At 40.7% G+C, this 18,533-nt stretch overlaps 1 long non-coding RNA gene across 1 annotated transcript in view; it reads left to right on the top strand.

Annotated features, from left to right (window-relative positions):
- LOC6601530 overlaps positions 1-17,230 on the top strand; it is a 35,095-nt gene extending 17,865 nt beyond the window's left edge. Inside the window, exons 2-3 of the long non-coding RNA XR_003409106.1 lie at positions 10,527-10,759; positions 17,128-17,230. This is a non-coding gene — a long non-coding RNA (uncharacterized LOC6601530). The remainder of the gene's footprint in view (positions 1-10,526; positions 10,760-17,127) is intronic.
- The last annotated feature ends 1,303 nt before the right edge of the window (positions 17,231-18,533 follow it).

Below are 18,533 nucleotides of genomic sequence, written 5' to 3'. Positions count from 1 at the left end.
GGGTGGATTGGGTTACTGGATGGAGATTGGACTAGAAGGTATGTGATATTAAAAAGTATATCATCTGGGGAAGAATCCTAAATCGTCTTTTACGAGTCCCACACAAAGCCATCTCGTTAGTCGAAGCTAGTTTCGTCCTCCCATTCATTGCGAAATATTTCACCGTTTCGGCTTGACCCTTATTTTGTGTGTTCATTTTTCATTTTTCCCCCCATTTTTTTATATGTTTTTTGTATTCCTTTTCCTGTTGTAAACTAAAACACATGTTACGTGTTGGCCAAACAAGCGGAAAATATATTTACAAAAAACTGGACAATGTTATGGCAGGACAGAAATTTGACCATTATCATATGTTACTGCTGAGTGCGGGGGTAAAAACTATCAAAGCTGGCCCAGGGCTCATCACTTATATGGGATTTTTTTCAGGACTTTGTTCCATGGGGCATACATATATTTCTGCAATATATTTCTCATAAAATGTCGGATCGTATAAATTCAGATTTAGAAATAGGCCTGGTTTGCTTTTCTTTGCTTCTCCGACTCGTCATTAGCACTGAGGTCACGTGTCCCATCTTAATGCATTTTAATTAAGCGGAGAGTTGGTAGTCAGCTTTCTGCTGGTGTCTATTATTAGTTGGCAAACTTCAAGCTGAACAGCGCCAAAGTTTATCCATCTGAAATTCTGAGTTTTTGCATAATTTTCAGCTAAAAAAGTTTCACTTCACCAAAATGACCTGACAGAGAAGGGTGTCTGCACAATTTTTACAATAGGCTGTGAGACATGAGTGATAAATATTCAAGATGGAATAATATATTTTGTGGAAATTTTGATCAGGGAACGATTACGAAGAATCTTCCAGGATAATAAAACATTTCAGATATTATATTTGTTAATTGCATTGTAAATATATAGAGATTCCTGTAACGTGCTTTAATCAGGACAATAAGGCACTGGGCAGGACTAAGAAAATCTCCTGGTTTTTCACTATATCAGCAATGAGTATAAAATGTATAATTTTAAAATCTGATAACAATTCTCTGCGGTCGTGGCAACACCTTTCGTTCAAGCTTCCCTTGCTTCTCCGGGACTCCAAGAGAGACCTGTGGACCCTGCACAGTACCAGAGGACTGGGTGCAGGACCAGTGCACTGGGCGTTGCCGCGAATTAATTAAGGAATTCAATTTAAATGCACATTTTACATTTTATCCGAGTCGTCCACGTAGCGTATGAGCAACGGCTGTGTGGACACTCAACTCTTCTCATCGGGTGATGGGACGGGAGGGGAGGAGCCGCGTCACCTTTTTTGGGTTTTTTTTGCTGAAAAATCTGCTGGTTTTAATATTCATGAAAGTTGAAGAGTTTTTGGGTTATTTATTTAATGTGAACTGAAATCCAGCAAGTCCATCGAGAATTCTCGACAGAGACGACAGAGAATGGGATCGTCAAGGGTAGGACATGTGTGCATAAATTTATATCATCACGTGTACATTTTTGTGCTTTTCCTTTTTTATGTGTTTGTAATTTTGTGAATAAATAATTCAAGATAATCATTTCGCATTATGGCAGCCGAGAGGCGAGCAGGTTCTATAAAAGTTTTAATAGAATTTCATTTAAAGTTTTTACTCAAATGTGTTCTCCGCTCCTCCGTTTTCTGACGACATTAAAATGTAATTTGAGAATTGTATTTATGAATTGTATTCCCGCTCATAAAAAAGAGGAAGTAATTGCCCTGGGGATCATAAGATTTGCAACCAAAATTTTTTTTAATTTGGAAGGCTTTAGCCAGAAATCAGATATTTTTCGTTATTTTCTCTGACATCTATTTACTCATTCGGATTCATCTTAAATTTCTTTCATTAAATTCACAGATTCCCAAATACACATCTGCCCTCTTTATTGTTTTTTGCCTCGCTTTGACTTCTGGTCTTGGCTTTCATTTATTTTCAGTTCCTTTTTTTGCTGTAATTTTGTCCTTGGTGACATCACTGGATCTGATCTTTTCTTACTTGTTGGTCTTTAAATGCCTTAGCCAGGATATGAACAAGAGTCCTTTTCCTCTTCTATTCTGTTCTGTTCCGTGAAAAGTGGTGACATTTCATGCTCTGGTATTTGCTCTCTCTTGTCTCGGTTTCAGCCTCTCCGCAAATGCGAAATCGTATTCGATGGCACAAAACAGAAATGGAAAATTTTCTTCTCATGCTGGTCGAGCTCTGAGATATTGCACATAATCAATATTAAAGATAACAGAGCGGCAACCAAAGAAGAACAATTTGTTCAATTTTTGCCAGGAAAGAGTATAGAAAACAAATACAGGATTATTATAGCCAAAGTCAATAAGAAAACCTCCGCTTTTGTTGTGGAGAATGAAGGCGCAGGCAGAGCCTGAATATTTCCATCAAGAAAATCGATGAACCCTGAGTGGGAAAAAACGAGAAGGCAAGGAATGTGGGAAAGCCAAGCCAAGCAACCATAGCATTGAATAAGAAATCATTTGCACTAATGATGCTGGCACTGAATAAAGAACTAGACGAAGACGATGAAGATGAAGATGGAGCAGCTCCTGAAGATGTCATTGAGTTGGATGAGGTCCTAAGATGTGTTGATGATTGGTTTTTGCGGCTTTAAACTTCAGGCCCCACGAAAGCAAAGCCAAAGCGAAGGGCCTGACAATGATTTGGCTGCTAGATTTATTTTTTTCAAGTTTTAAATAAGTGCTGAGAGAGGGAGATGAGACTCAAATAAATTTCTTACACGATCAATCTAATCAATCAAAATAACAAACAAAAAATGAAGGCAACGAAGAGATCGAGGAGGGGAAACCCGCAAAGAAACCCAGTGCCGCAAAGGGCACTTTGTCGCTGTCTAGAAACGGAGAATGAGAGCTGAAAATTAACTACAAAAAGTGCTCTTTCCAGAAAAAACAGCTGATGGATGGGGCACAGCACAATTTTCACTAGGGCCAAGGAGACTTACCCCTTTGTCGGGGCCTTCTACTGATTGTTTGTTGGCCCTCAGCCAAGGAGCGAGACGTGGGATGGCATCAGAATCAGAATCAGGCTGGGAAATGGGTCAGTTACTTTCAGGCGCCAGTCCACAATTATATCGTTCCTGTGGCATACATACGAGTATATCCATATATCTGCCTACTGATGCCACTGATTGTCGTCGTTCTCCGGCAAATATTTATCCTGTTTTCTACTCACTTTGCATACACGAGATATTGGAGGTATGGCTGGTCTCTTCGCCAGCTCCCTTTGAAATTGACTTATATTTAAATAAAATTAGTTACATAAACAATAATAGACTTCAATTGGCTTTTGTGTTTGAATAAAATTCAATTTTCATTTCCGCTATTGAATCAAATTACGAATGACAATGATTGCGGGTCGGCCAGTGGGGTAGATGCTGAGGTTGTGGCACTGCTGCTCTTGTTGGATGTCTGGCAGTGGCATTTTCTTATTTCTTGCATGGAAGATTCTCTGCTCGTGTCCTGTTCTGCTTCTATCTTGTCCTGAGGTTTTGCTACTGGGAATTTCGCTATGCTTTTTAATGTTCTCCCTGTTGTTTTGGTCCTTAAATAACGAAAGAAATGGCTGGGAAACAACATTGAATACTATAGTAAGTGGAATTAAAGGGAATATATTCTATACACAAAGCAGAAAATTTGATCTTCATTTTAATCAGATCTTTAATCGGGTAATCTAGTGAGAACTCTAGAACTCTTTCTATCGAAGGACACATCCCTTGCTTCTGGTAAAACCACATCTTGCTTGTGTTCGTTTTCACAGCTTCTATTTTCCTCTCCTATCCTGGTTGACTCATTCTTCTTTCCAAGCAATTTCATATAATTGTTGAGCATTTCTGCTGAAAATTTATTTACCTTAACATTGCTTGCTCGATTGCTATACCAGTGCTGACCAGACCAGGGACAGGGATTTTCGAGGGCTATCCCTTAAAATACACCCTGTCGTCGTTCCACCACTCGACCACTTGACCACCGCACAACCCTCTACCCTTTAAAAACCGCTTTCCCCGACTCGGTACCACACACCTAACACACGTTCAATACACACTTGAATAGCTCTGCAAATATTCTTCGCGCTTTCTTTCTAGGGAATAGAAGGAAATACAATAACAACTTCGGTTGCGTCTGCAGCTGTGCGGCTGTAAGTGTATAAATATTTGTAGCTGTATCGTTTGTATGGGTGTACCCATGTTTGTGTGTGTGTGTGTGTGTGTGTGTGTGTGTGTGTCTGTGTGTATTGCTGGCAACTCGAGCATGAATGTCTCGTCCTTAAGCACACATCAATTTCAAAACAATAATTGAAATTGCAACAATTGGAAATTTTTGTTTCGTTTCGCTTGAGTTTTCCCCGCCGCCACGTACAAAGAACAAGTAAAACATAAAGGAAAGGATGCTGGAAAAAACATTTGTGCATTTTATTCGGACCATTCAGACCTTAAATTGCATGGAGCTGCAACAATTTTTCGAATATTTACATGTAGAATACATACATATGTAAACTTATATAAAATGTATTCTTGTAACACGCATAGAGTTGGCCTGGCATAGTGCCTAAATAAATAATGCACCAAAAAGCAGAAAATTGTATAGAAACTGAAATAATAAATGCAGCAAATATGTATATATTATTTATAATACAATATTGCCGGGGAATGCAGTTGAGCAGAACTCCAATAGAGCTATTTTTATACAAAGTATTTAAATAGTTCGGTGGTTGAGCCGCATGGAAACGCTTCCGAGGCTATAAAATATATATATTCCTTATCAGCATCAGTCGATATAGCTTCGTATGTCTGTTCGTCCGTGCAATAACACTCACGACGCAGAATTATATAGAATTTGTATATTTATACGTTGCGATCTGATTATTCTTATAGACAGAATTAGCTAAAAAACCTGGCCTTTCACTCTTTGAACTTTGAACCCTCACTAGCGGACTATATTAATAGTCTATCCCCTAATAGTCTATATGGGGCATATGCATGCTTGCATTGCATTTTCTTTGTCTTATTTGTTTTCCACGTTAAACGAATATTCAAAATTTAATTTTCGTCGCGTTGACACATTTCAGTGAAAAACAATTATCAGAATTGAAGTGACATTTTTTGTTTTCTTTTATTAGCTTGCCGCGCCAACGGATAGGGATCGGAATTTAGCCTGTCTGTCGCTGTTTATGAAATTCTAATTACGACTATATTGTTATAGAAACAGTGTGGAGTGGATGGAGGCTCTGAATTTCTCTAGAGTCAACTGTCATTATTACAGGGCTATTCCGGGGTCAGAAATTAATAACCTTTACTTAAATGAAACATTCAATGGAAAAGTTACCAAATGCTAAAATAGAATTACTGATTGAAGATGCAAGTATAATGTACATTATTATAAGGAGGCAGGTAATCGTCTTCATATCCAATGTGCTTCAGCTCCTGGATGAGAGGCGTAATGTGAGTGCAATAATTGACGAGCTTGCTGTTGCGGCCATAAGAGAACTCCGCTCCGCCGGTGTAAAGATAAGATACTCCGGAGACTTGTGACAAGCTGCTCGGAACGAAACAAGCAATTCAACTCCATTTGGATATTGTGCTGCATGCGAGGAACTGCTCGTCTTTCTTTTATTTAGTTGATGCCAAGGCCGAGAATTAGATACCACTTGAATTCTCACTGAGTTTGTCACTGAGCAGACAGCAAAGGAAAAAAGTGTTGACAGTTATTTGCGAGCTAAGTATATATGGCATTAATTTACAAGTAAGTAACAAACTTCACAAGCCCCTCAACCTCAGCGAGCCGCCTAAGCGACACCTTAGCCACATTAGCGAAAACTAATTGCAACTGGCTTTTGCTAAATGCCCTTCCTTTCCGTCTTCTAATTAGAATCGCTGGCCTATGTAGGACTACTCTCACCAGAGGAGACAGGTGAATGGGAAAACGAATTTAATTAAAATTTATATGCATAATGCCGGGAAAACAACAGCTAAATAAGCATAGGACTAGAACCAGGACTACGACCCAACAGTCGGACTGGGGTTCTTCCACTACGAAATTTTTAATTACTCGTTCTCTCAACTTTCAAAAACTGAAGCTGAAGCTAACACTGGTGCTAAAGAAGAGGGCGCGCGAGCTCATTTTGAAAATTTTCATAATTACTCGACGACAAGTCAGTCACACAGAGAGAGAGAGAGAGAGAGAGAGAGAGAGAGAGAGAGAGAGAGAGAGAGAGAGAGAGGTAGTTGAGTTCTGTGGACGTTGTCAGACATGGACACGGACACGGCCCCAGGAACAGGGGACCAGGTCAGAGGAGGTGGAAGATGGGTAGGCGTACTCGAGAGCACTCACATGTGCAGCGGCCAAAACTAAATGAACTTATGCACAAACACACGCAAGCACACACCCTCACAGATATTCACCTCAATGAACCTGTGTATGTGTGAATGCCTCAGGTTGAGCAGGATGGAGGATGGAGGATGGAGTCGGCAGCAGGGTATGCAGCGGTTTCCGGAGAGGCCGTGCACTTGAAACTAAAGGCTAAGTAGGTGCATTCATATAAACATTCACATTCCTACAACAACTCAACAGATACATATCCATGTATGAGTAAGAGTATCTGTGTGTGTCCTTACCCATACACAGACATGGCGCCAAAGTTGAGTAAAAGCAGAGCGATGAAGGCCTTAGGTTCTGGATGGGGTCTCTGTCTCCACCGCTGTTCGCCTCTCTTTCAGTACTCTGCCACTGGTTATGTAATTAAATTTATTTCATTATATTTATTATACAGATACACACATTAAACATACACACTGCGATCCAGCGATTTATTTTCCCTTTACCTTTCTTGGGCACATAAGCTTAACAAATAGCTGGAAGCAAAGGAAAAACATTCATTTTATAAATAACCAACATAAAAGGAATGAGAAATCTAAGCCAAATGGTCACAGAAGCTACAAGCAAGGAGGATTAAAAGAGCCACAGATTGGTTAATGTGTTAATTGATGAAGTACAATATCGCGCGCAGAGATTTCCGGCCATGTAAATGAAGAGAAGCTGAAAGCATGCAAATTGATTACATGAAAATTCCATTATGTTTTCCCAGACAGAGAGGGAGGCGGAGGATATAAAGGCTAGACAAGGCCCAAACAATGCATTGTTTCTGACCTTAACCCCCGACTAATAATCGGAAATGAGTAGTCGGTGGGAGAACCAGGCTAACAGCAATAAAAACATAATGGAAATCCTAAAAATCGGATGGAGTAAAGCCTTTAACAGGATACTTACTCAAAATTCAAATATTGTAATTGTCGTGGATATTAGAGATTCTGAGAATCTTTGAGAATCTGAGACCCAAAACAGGGAATACATTGGGCTGGAAGAGAAAACCCAATGAAAAGCACAATACGTGAAGTGTAAACATGCTGCAGCTCTACTGATGGATACCTTCTTCCAAGCTTACGTACAATTACGGAGCGTATTCCATATGATCCGAAATACTGATATAGCTTTTTTCAGCCCTAAGTAGAGCTCTGGTAAAATACCAGGCAGTGGCAGGAAATTCAGCGAGGCAGGCAGTCCGTCGTCAACATCATCATCATCTTTCTCCTCGCTATAGTCCTCATAGTGGCTCGCCCTTTGTTTTTGTTACAATGTCCCGGACTGTTTTGGTTGAATGGTCAGAAAAGTTGCAGACAACACCCACATGAGAGAGAGAGAGAGTTGGAAAAGGTAGCTCGAAAATTGTATGCTTTTGGCTTTGTGGAACAAAAAGGAGCAGCTCCACATTGCCACACGTGTGTTGTGTGTTGTCTGTATCAATGGAGGGTAACGTAGGAGGACTAACGTTAGAGGGGAAACAATAACATGCAGAAGCAAGAATTAGCAAGAAAAGAAATTTAAAATAAAATCGATATTCACATGGAATGCGTTTAGGGCTCATTAAATTTTCGATGTCCTCAATAAGGTGGATAAAGAAGTGAGGGCATAGTGCTATAGTACTTTCCACCCATAGTTTGTGGCCAGTTCTTCGTCGGTGGGGGTAAAGCAGCCCCTAAATGCTTCCCACTCAACGTCATGCTGTCAATTTGCTAATTAAGCCGAAATTCGCGAAGTAAAGAAAGTTGTTCGAGGGTGGTAGTATAGATGGGTGGCACTGGTACTGGTCTGCTCACACGTACGTATATATATACTAAAATACAGTATAAGTATAAGTATTTTTGAGAAAACAAGCTGGCATTCAATTGAGGTCAGGCCTTGACAGATAACTACAAACTGCATTCAAGCATACTCGCAAAGCAATCAGAATAGGCGTCAGTCCCCGAGCTTCTAATTAAAAAGCGAAAGCGTTACAAATGTAATTTTCGACTTTAATTTGTAAGCCAAGTCTTGCCCAAAAAATATCCTTGTAGTAGGGAAATGGTCGGAAGAACGTCTCCTTGTGCCGGGACTGTTGCTGTGGGCCATGGCTTGATGACTTTGCCTGTGGCCCTCTTTGCACTTTCGCGGTTTCACAAATTTCTTCCAAGCCAGAAATTCTTGGCATATTTCTCAGTTATGGTAGCTTCTGGGAAGCAAAGCTATTTAAATTAAAGTCATATTAATACCAGTGCATTCAGATAAAGGAAAGTTTCTTATCTTCCATTATTCATTTAAGATTTTCCGAAACATTTTCGTATGGTTCCAAGTATATTTCGCCCCAGCCCTGTCTCCTGCATGCTACGTTCATTAGTTTCCGTCGCGGAAGTGGAAGTGCTACACAGTCGCGCAGCCAGACATACTCGAACATGAAGTCCAACTGGCACTCACCTTGCATTACCCCTTGAAAGCCCACTGAGTAAGTTTGTGTTATTTCGACCCGGAATTTTTGGTGGGACTTCTGTATAGAGGAAACATACGGTTAACGGAGGCATTGATGAGATTGAAAATGGTTGAATATTCAATGAGATACGTATTCTGATCACTGATAACCATGAGTAAACATGAGGTACTTCCGTTGAATGCTTTCTTAATTATTCACTAAATAAAATCCGTATTCCGAATAATATTCTAAAAATATTGGTATCATCTTGGTAGCATTATCCTGGTAAAATCCCTTCAAATAATTGATTTTTTAATCATTTTATCATTCGATTTGATACTTTGCTAAAAGGAATTCTTCATTCTAAAGTACATTTTAGGCTTAAGGGTGTTTTTTTTTTAATATTGATTTCTCTCCACATCGAATCGAAGTTGGTTTTTTCATTACTTATTTGACATGGCAGTTAACTAACTTTAGCTAGCTGACTAACAAAACTCGTTGAATGCCTGACTAAATGCACGATTGAATGACTGAGTGAACGAGTGTTTTTCCATTCGCTTTGGCTGCTTTTGGTGCCTGTCGCCTCTCGTTCATATTGTATTTTTGACATTAAGTTTTGATTGTTTGAACGCCTGTCCGGGCCTGTCCCTAACTATGCATGGGTAACATGCACTCTACTACTACCGAGTGGCAGTGGTACCTCCTAGCCATTCTTCTTGGCTATTCGACTCCCCACCACTCATCTACTGTTTCTTACGGTGCTAGAAACGGAAGCGAAAAAAATTCACTTCCGCAGCATGTGCTTCCGTTTGGGTGTGTGTGCGCTTCGTTGAGCCGCGGCCGCCGACGCCGCCGCCGGTGCCGCCTAGAGTCACAGGGGGGATCAGTGTAGTAGCTCCCGCCTGGATACCAAGGGTCCACAATGCAATTTTCATGTGTCTGTATTTCGTTGTTTACTGGGATTCAGCGCCACTTAAAAGTTATTTCCTAAAACTAATGGTTATGGTCTTAATATTTTGTGAAACCCGCAGGAAGAGGAGCAAAATATCCTGAAGTGGAGCCTGGAGCCCTAAACCATTCGTTGAGCCATAAAGTATGAACGCGGGTCTAGAAGAACGCAACTAAAAGTAGAAAAAAGGGGTCTAGAAGAAGGCGTCAGCAGTAGAACTTAATTGTTGGGCAGAAGTCTTTAATAATGAGAAATAAGGGTAATACAATTGCCATTTTTTCTCCAGCTCTTTTATCGATAGATTAGTTTTATAGTTTTCTGCACGCCAAATAATTTTTATTATAATTACCATGTTGGACGTTGCAAAAGAGCAAAAGATTTCCCTTTGCCTTGACGTGGCCTTGCCAGAAGAAGAGCGTGGCGGAATTTGCCACAAATCTGGAGAGTCTAGCCAACGAGTCCAATTCCGAGACGGCCCAAAACAGCAAGGCCTCTCGGGAAGTGGAGTCCCAGCTGCAGCTGCGTCGCACTCGAGTCCAAATTTGAGAAACTTAAGTTATTTATTTCTATTGCATTTCACAATGTAGTTTTGTGTGATTATCCTTTAATGCCAATGAGATTGCAGTGTTGGAATATAAAGTATTGTTTTTGTAGCCCATTAAAAAAAAAATAATCGATGACAATAAAAAAAAAATATATTCCTTAAGCCATAATTCCTTTCATCCTATAAACTGTAAATAATATCGAAATTTGTACACTCTTTTTCCAGGCATTGATAGCGACTAGACGAGTATACCATTTTACTCGATTGATTCACGAAAACAAAGTGTGAAATTCACGGCAGCATTCGTAAACAAGATCGAAATAGGTGGACAATTTTCATACTACAACGGGCTAAGCCGCATAGAGAGAGCCGCGTACAATAAATACAAATATTTGGACACCGGAAAAGCCGAAAACACACAGTAAACATGTTGGCCTTCCACAACGAGCACATTGCGAGTGAGTACAAAACTAAAGAGCACTCTTTTCGGGGCCTCGCTTAAAGGTTTAACTCTGGGGTTGGTATAAGGTTGGTCCATCGTATAGCGGCATATTTACAAATATAGTAATAATTTTAAAAGCTGCAGACAGGCTTCGGTGAGTGCACCAGGAGAGTTCTGCTGGTCCTCCCTCTGTGTGCCCGGGTAAAAATCGCAGAAATTCGTTCACATTACAAACACTTGGGACACGGCAATTACACTTAAAAGGCAACTAGCGCCATTAAGCAATGGCGCTCTGGGAGCTGACTTCCACAGCTGCTCATATGGGGAGCGGAGCTCTCGACGGCCAGGATGCGGCTAGGGAATGGAAGCCCAGAAATGCAGATGGGGAAGCTCTTTGCCTTTTTGCAAGCTAAAAAACCAAAGAGCGAGTGCGAGTGCGAAAGACGCCGCCTGGCAACACTTGCAATCCATTAACTATAATGCTGGCCCATTATGTTATGATTAAAAAAAGCAATAAGTGTACCCAGAGAAAACGTGAAGAGCGAAAGAGAAGAATTTACAGAAAGCCTGAAACTGGTCCCAGTTGGTCCTTTTTGCAAATACTTGTATGTGCGAAATTTCGAAGAGAACAGAACTCAAAGGTCCTCCCAGTAGTTCCACGAATCTAGATTTTATTCAGCTGATATTGAAGTATGGCATGAAACTTTAGTCAAACTCAATTCAACTTCGGGGCTTAAGATACGGATCTTAAAGCAGTAACCCACTCAAGACATAAGCTGCGGCTAAGACCATGGTAAGACCCAGAATCTTGTACCAGTTGCTAAATTAACTTTCATTTCAGAGAGATGTAGTGGGGGAATGAGAGATTTAATCAGAGCCAGAAGCCAAAAAAAGGGTGCAGAAAGACTTAACCACTTACGAGCCACAAACTAATCAATTATTTAGGGAGCAGCGTTTAACATTGAAGGTTTTTCTAACTGCAGGTCCTGGAAAACAGTGTCGGAAAAAGAAAAGCCATTAAGCATAACAATTTCCTGTGTTCCTTTGTTCCTGTGGTGGAGGGAGCCAGAGAAGGTAAAAGAAACTCTATGCTGCACTTAAGATGTTGCAAAGGAGCCAGCCCAGAGGTTAGAGAGTGTGGGAGGAATTTCTGAGTGCCAATAAACAATAAAAGGCAGCGAGCGAGCTTCTTGATAGGCCCTCCACATTTTATTGTGTGAGGTTTAAACACATAATAACTTAATGAATAACTTATAAGGACTTTCCTTCATCTATACTTTGGTGGCAGGGTCGGAGAAACGTCAATTATTTAACTAGACGCCTGTGGCATATTAGATAATACGAGCTCTACCCCATCCTTGCCCTCGTGGTAGTGCTTCTGTTTCTCCCAATTGAAGGTGCATAATTCATGGATGACTAATAAGGCGGCAATTTGGTTGGGCCCTGCCACACCCATTTTTCATGTTTGGCTCTCCTTTTCTTTTCTTTCCTTTCCTTTCCCTTCTCTTTTTCTCGTTCCCTCTCTGCTCGCTCCGACCAGGTCATAGTTTCGGTCAAAATTTGTTTGAGGGCCACTTGTAAAGTTTACAGTCACGCCCTGCAATTTTTCAGAATTCTTGTTTCAGCTTTTTGTATTGCTTTTTAGCAGAGGTTATTATGATTTTCGTGCAACACAGAGAAGTAATCATTTGTGATCCTATAAAGTATATGTGTTCTTGATCAGCTTTAACAAGCTCTTAGTCGGTATGCATTTGCAAGTCTGTTTTATGTCTTGTTTTATGTAACATTTTAAAAACTTTCTACTTTTATATATATCTTTAATATTTTGTATCTTCAAGAGTATGTAGAGCTTCGGTCCGAGATTCTTTTCTTTCTTTCTTGTCCCCCGGCCTTTTTTTGCCACTTGCTGCTTGTTGTGGTTTGCCTTCGACTTGTGTCTTTCCAACATTTCTCTTTTTTTTTGCATGTAATAAAGCAAAGTTCAGCGTCCATTATCAGAGTGCCACCATCATGGTGGGGCACCATCATGGGGCCTAGACGCCAGACAATAGTCCTGCCAGCCCCGAAAAGTGTGCTATTACTTTTACTTTAGAGACACTGCGCGAGCTTGGGTTGGTTGTGGTGGGAGCTGTTTGTGTTTTGGCAGCCGCTCTTCATGTTGTTGCATTCTTTTCTCAATGGTTATTGTTGCTACTCTATGCACTCCGCTCTCTCTTCTGTCTGGTCTGTCTAGCAGCTTATGAAATATTCAATTGAATTTAATGTACACGACCGACTGACTGACTAAGCTCTGTTCTGTCGGAATCGGGGGTAGTGGTAGTGGTAGCGTGTGTCAAAAGCTTATTTACTTTTCCACGAATCTGTAGTTTGGCTGTTAATAATTCACCACGGGCCCGTCTGTGGCTCTGCCCTTCTGATCGGGGGGAAATGTCAAAGGTGGTAGAATCAGCCCCACTGGCAGTTGCAAGGCCAAGCCACAAATTTTAATTGCAACTCATCAAAGCCCCACAGCCCTCCCATCGCTGGAGGGCACTCGAGCAACTTTTTTAGCCAGCTCAAAAGGCGCGACTTTAAATTGCCCCAATGTTGCTTCTTCTGTTGCTGCCTCTGTTTCTGGTTCTGTTTCTGTTTCCGTTCCTGATTCTATTTCTGTTCTCTCTCAAGTTAATTTTTTATGCATGCACTGAATTTCAATGACTTTGACAGGAGCTATGGACGGAGAGGGAACCAAAAAGAGCGCAAGTTGGCAGGATTCTGAATTTTTAATATCCGATACTTGGAGGTACCCTGTACCTTCAAATATTTTGTGTTTCGCACAAGTTTACCCTAGTATAGTCTCAAATTTAGGGATTTTCAAAGATAGAGCTATAAAATTGTCAGAGTAGACATTATAAATGTCCACATGATCAGGTTTCTTTTTAAATCTTGGCCATTTAGAATTCGAAAACTTAGCAATACATCTGAGAAGACGGTATCCTTTGGTCTAAGCAGAGACTATAGAAATTTGAGTTGGTTTTTTTTTTCTGTGCCTACTTACATTTCTCGTTCTGTTTCTTTCACTTTTGAAACTTTTAATAAAATAAACTTATTTGCACAAAATAAAAATGCATAAAACATTTCTGGTCTTTGATATTTCAATTTCCAAAGCTAAGAGAATCAGAGTGAACGAAAGAGAGAGAGAGAGATAAAGAGAGAGATATAAAGGGAGAGCATTCTGAAAGATAAGGGCGCAAACTTATGCTAATTAAATTGTTCAGTTGTCGTTCTAGTCTCAACTTTTCGCCTTCTTTGTTGCTTATAGAACCGCAGAGAGCCAGAACCATTAGAAAGTGGGGCTTGGCGTTTGGTGCCTGGTGGTGCTTTAGTCTGCGGTCAGTGGGTTGGCAAAAATGATTCATTAGCGGGCTGAGGTGAATACACGAGTATTCACTCGCCCCTGCCCTCTGGCCAGCCGCAAAAGAAATCCGTATGAGTGTCTGCTCTTCCTTTTTTAAGTGAAAAGTTTTGAGGGCCGGGTATAACAAAATCATGTTTCGGGGCCACATTACAAAAACCACATAAGCGGAAAGTTATGCCAGTGAAAGTGGTTAATGTGGGCTAATAAATTCAAAGAGAGATGAATTTGCGCATCCATACGAATAGAGGGGTTGGACCTTTCGCCTTTGTTTTGTTCGCTTTGGGTGGGAGGAGACTATGCAACTAATTGCTTTGACCAGCAGCTAACAACGCAGTTAACAACGTTGTAGGGGCAGCGTTGCAAGTGGAAATGTGGGGGGGTGGTCTGTCCCTTTAAACGATACCAATTTGCAGCCACTTAACTGCCTTGACACTCAAGTTTCTTGCTACAAAAGGCCAGAGCAAAATACGCACATGTCGCAAATTGTCGCGACTACAAAAAAACGGGCAGAACAAAGAGGAGCACACACCAATAATAGAAGGGCAGAGGTGCACTGAGAGAAAGGTCTATAGAATTCTGATGAAATAATTCCCATACTATTTAATTTAAAGGAAGAATATTTTTCCTTTCTCCATGTGTTGGCGGGTCACTATGGTTCCCTGGTAAGTCAGAAAAATTGTATTTTAAAAATCGTAAGCAGCCTTTCGCTTCATAGAGAAGCCATTTGTTTGCCGATGATGTATGATAAAAGCCACTCGCATACAGGAAAAATAATAAACGTTGTGCAGAAACCTTTTCAGACTCATGGGTGGTTATACGATAAAGTAATTCCACAGTATTGGCAAAACCAGGCAGAACTATTGTTATCATGTTTCTGGAAAAAAGGAAGATTAGCTGAAGAGCTGTAGAACTCTAAGGCGCATCAATGAAGTTGTTACTATAAATATTGGATATATGTACATGATGCATCTTTTCTAAGATATGCGTTCCTGTAAATTCGAGGAGGTGTTTCGCAATGGACCTGCACACACATCCGCATATTCATGAATGGCATTGAGTGTGTTCACTCTATTCCTTCTATTCTGTAGCTGATTATTTCGTTGCTCTTCTTCACTGAAGAAGTAACTGACCTGCAGTAAGTGCGTGGCGCCGAATTCCATTATTGGAAAATTCAGGGCGGGCAAGAGGGTGATTTTTATTAATTAATAAACTCATTACGCTAGCCAGACTCTTTGGTCAGCCGTTTTGCGCTCGTTGCTGTTCCTCTTATATTTTACTCATTTTAATTACTGGCAGTTGTCCACCCTGCTTCTCTTCCCCGCCTTTCCTGCTAGAGAGCTCCTAATAATTTCCTGGAAATTTAGCAATGTGCCGACAGTTTTTATGTTTTTAGACCGCGCTGACAGTCAACGGCCGACGCTTGTTGTTTAACTTTTGACGTGTTGCATGCTGTGGCCTGTGAGAGGTATGTTGCCAGACAAAAAGCCACCAAGAATGGACTCGAAAGCGTTCATGCCTGGCCTAAACGTGCCTAAAAATTAAATATAATTGTTGTTGCACCTATAGGAGTGGAAGGGCTGAGCAGACAATCGGTTGAAGGGGCAGGATTGGGTGACGTTTAAACCGCATGTCATAGATGGGGTTTGCGTTGGCCGACTCCATCTCCATGTCGGCAAATAGGTCTGACCTGACACGGGGTCCGCCTTGTGTTATAGCCGTATGGTGAACAGTGGCAGAGGAGTGAATGAGGGAGGGTACAGAGGACCGCCCGACAGTCACCACAGCTCGACAGTGAAACAGAAAAGAGAAACAATTACACGGATTTATGAAAATGGCCACAAAACAGCGCTAAACACGTTGACGAGTTCCACACGCAAAGCCTGGAAAGCTTGGAAATCATATGCACACCACATCGCATCCCAGCCTTAATTGAGCAACAAAATGAAACAGGGAACAGGAAAAGCAAAAGGAGGACAGACACTCTAATAGATACAAGGACTGGTGGGGAAACCACATATTTCGAGTTTTCTTATTTTATTTTGATTATTTCCTAATTCAACAAGAACAACTTATTTTTCATGCTATACTCACTAACTCACGCATAACCATATCTATCTGATTACCGAATCTGCTGATATTAGCACTTGCATATTAAAGAACAAAACAACTAATTATATCCAACAAAACATATATTTAGCGATATTGGATAAAGTTTGATCCGACAAATGCTTCTGGCTTCTGGCTTTGCCGTTCTGGGCAAGATTGCCAAAGGAAAATCCAGATTTCTGTCCACCCAAGGTGGTGAAGATGTTGCTGCCTGCCAGATTCCCTGGGGCTCCGACGTCTAGTGGTGCGAAGACGTTATTGTTGGCTCCAAGGCCGCCAAATCATTTGAAATTGCCAAATGTTGCGCCTTCCCCAAAGGTGGGACTGGCCCCCAAGGCCGGAGAACACCCGAACACGGGCTTGGCTCCAAATCCACCCGGAGCAGCCTGATGTTGCTTTTGTAGTGATCCTGCGCCCTGAGCACAGCCACTGCCAAAGCCTCCAGGAGCAGAGACAATCCAGAACCGCCAAAAATATATCCGCTTTCACCAAAAGCAGAGAGTTGCAGTTGTCAGCTGGCGATAAAATGACTTGTGGCTTCTGCCATTCTAAACTTTTTTTTTATTTTCAATTAGGATTGAACTATTTTTATACTTCTCCAAAGGGTAACGATGTTCACTCTCTGAGGTTTGTGTACAATCTAAAATCAAATAAAATCAAATTTGGTGAAAGCCTCTATGTCGGAAAATTTGTCTCCCCCCGTCAAATTGTCAATGCATCTAACTTTATCATTCAACGCCAAGGATGGCGTCAGTTGATAAGCAGCTCAGCTTGATTTTCCAACAGCTGATCTGTTGGAGATCTACACTAAAGTTTGCACCCTAAATACTGAAATTTAATAAGAATTTGAAACACGTTTTCCTTTCCATAATTTTTTGCAGGCTGCGCTTTCCTGACCTACTATACACCGGACAGCTCCACGGCCACGGCGGCCAGCTCGCCGACCTCATCCGCCGCACAGACAACGACGCTCTTCGATGACAAGCAGGCCATATCAGGGGTAAGTGCCTGGAGTCCCGATCTACCCCGCTGTTTATATTAGTTTTCGAAAGTGGGTATTTCGGTGGCTTTTGCATTTTTTGTTTAATTAGCTAGATTTCCATAGGCAGTGCCAGATGAGACACATCCCAAACACAGTACGAGAAATCATTCCATGAATTTCCGATGTATAAAACACGAAATAAATCTTCGGCTTAAAGATTATATAACCAAATACGGCGAACTATATTTTCATATGTCTCTTCATAAATCATCGGATATTAATTCGAAATCAGATGATTATATGATATAGTATAGTATTGAATGCTTCAAAGTCGAATACGATTCTTACTTTATTCTTTCATTTTTGACACTATCCATATATAAAACATGAATTTTATCTTTGAGCTTTAATGTCTTTGCATGGCCCGCACTCTAGCATAAAAACCTCCTTTTCCATCGCACCCTCGCATGGCCCACTGCAAAATGTGAAAACTACATTTTGTTTTTGTTAGTCGTTTTTTGTTTTTCTGTCATTGTGGCATTTGTTGTAATTTTGATAAATTATGTTTGCAAAAGTCTTTCTATCCGTCAGTGGTCAGTGTTCAGGCAGCCAGGGGGCGGTTGGGTGGCAATTGGCTGGCAAACAAAGCGAAATGGTAAGCGAAATGTTTGCAAATTTTCACAGTCAATAAATTAAAAGTTTCGTTTTTCTAAATCGAATTTATGACTATTTATGTTTGTTATTGTTATCTCCCTGAAATGGTAAACACGTGTAAATTTGTTAATGCGTGAAACGAACGTATGTTTTAGGTTTCTGATTTTCCGTTGTCCCAGGAACACCGCGTTAGCTGGACATTCAGACTATATAATTGAAATTAGTAAAAATAGTGTCAAAATTGGTGTGGAATATTACGACTCGACGGGGAGTCAGAGTGGTGGCAACACACACAATAACATGAACAATTTAATGATATGAAATGTTCTTTTTGGGGAAACTTATATATAAATATGGAATGGGTATCCGTATCCATTCCCCAGGAGATCATTCGAAGCAGGATATTCCCGAGTGTAAATAAACCTACATAGAGATCTTGATGACCCATGTCTCCACATGTTGTTCTGCCCTTTGACTCTGCTTCTGGCTCTGACTTTGGCCCTTGTCTAAAATTCATAATCGAAATTTAGTTTTGCATAAAACGACAAACAAAAACAAAAATGGAAAACCAAACAAAAAATAAAAGCCCAGAACAGAAAAGTTTATTAAATATGCAAAACGGTTTGTGTATTGTTGCAGCAATTGTAAAAA

The sequence above is a fragment of the Drosophila persimilis genome, unplaced genomic scaffold (assembly GCF_003286085.1).
Source record: "Drosophila persimilis strain 14011-0111.01,24,50 unplaced genomic scaffold, DperRS2 tig00000715-arrow-arrow-pilon, whole genome shotgun sequence".
NCBI classification, from domain to species: Eukaryota; Metazoa; Arthropoda; class Insecta; order Diptera; family Drosophilidae; genus Drosophila; species Drosophila persimilis.
This window is presented reverse-complemented; position numbering and strand designations above follow the sequence as displayed.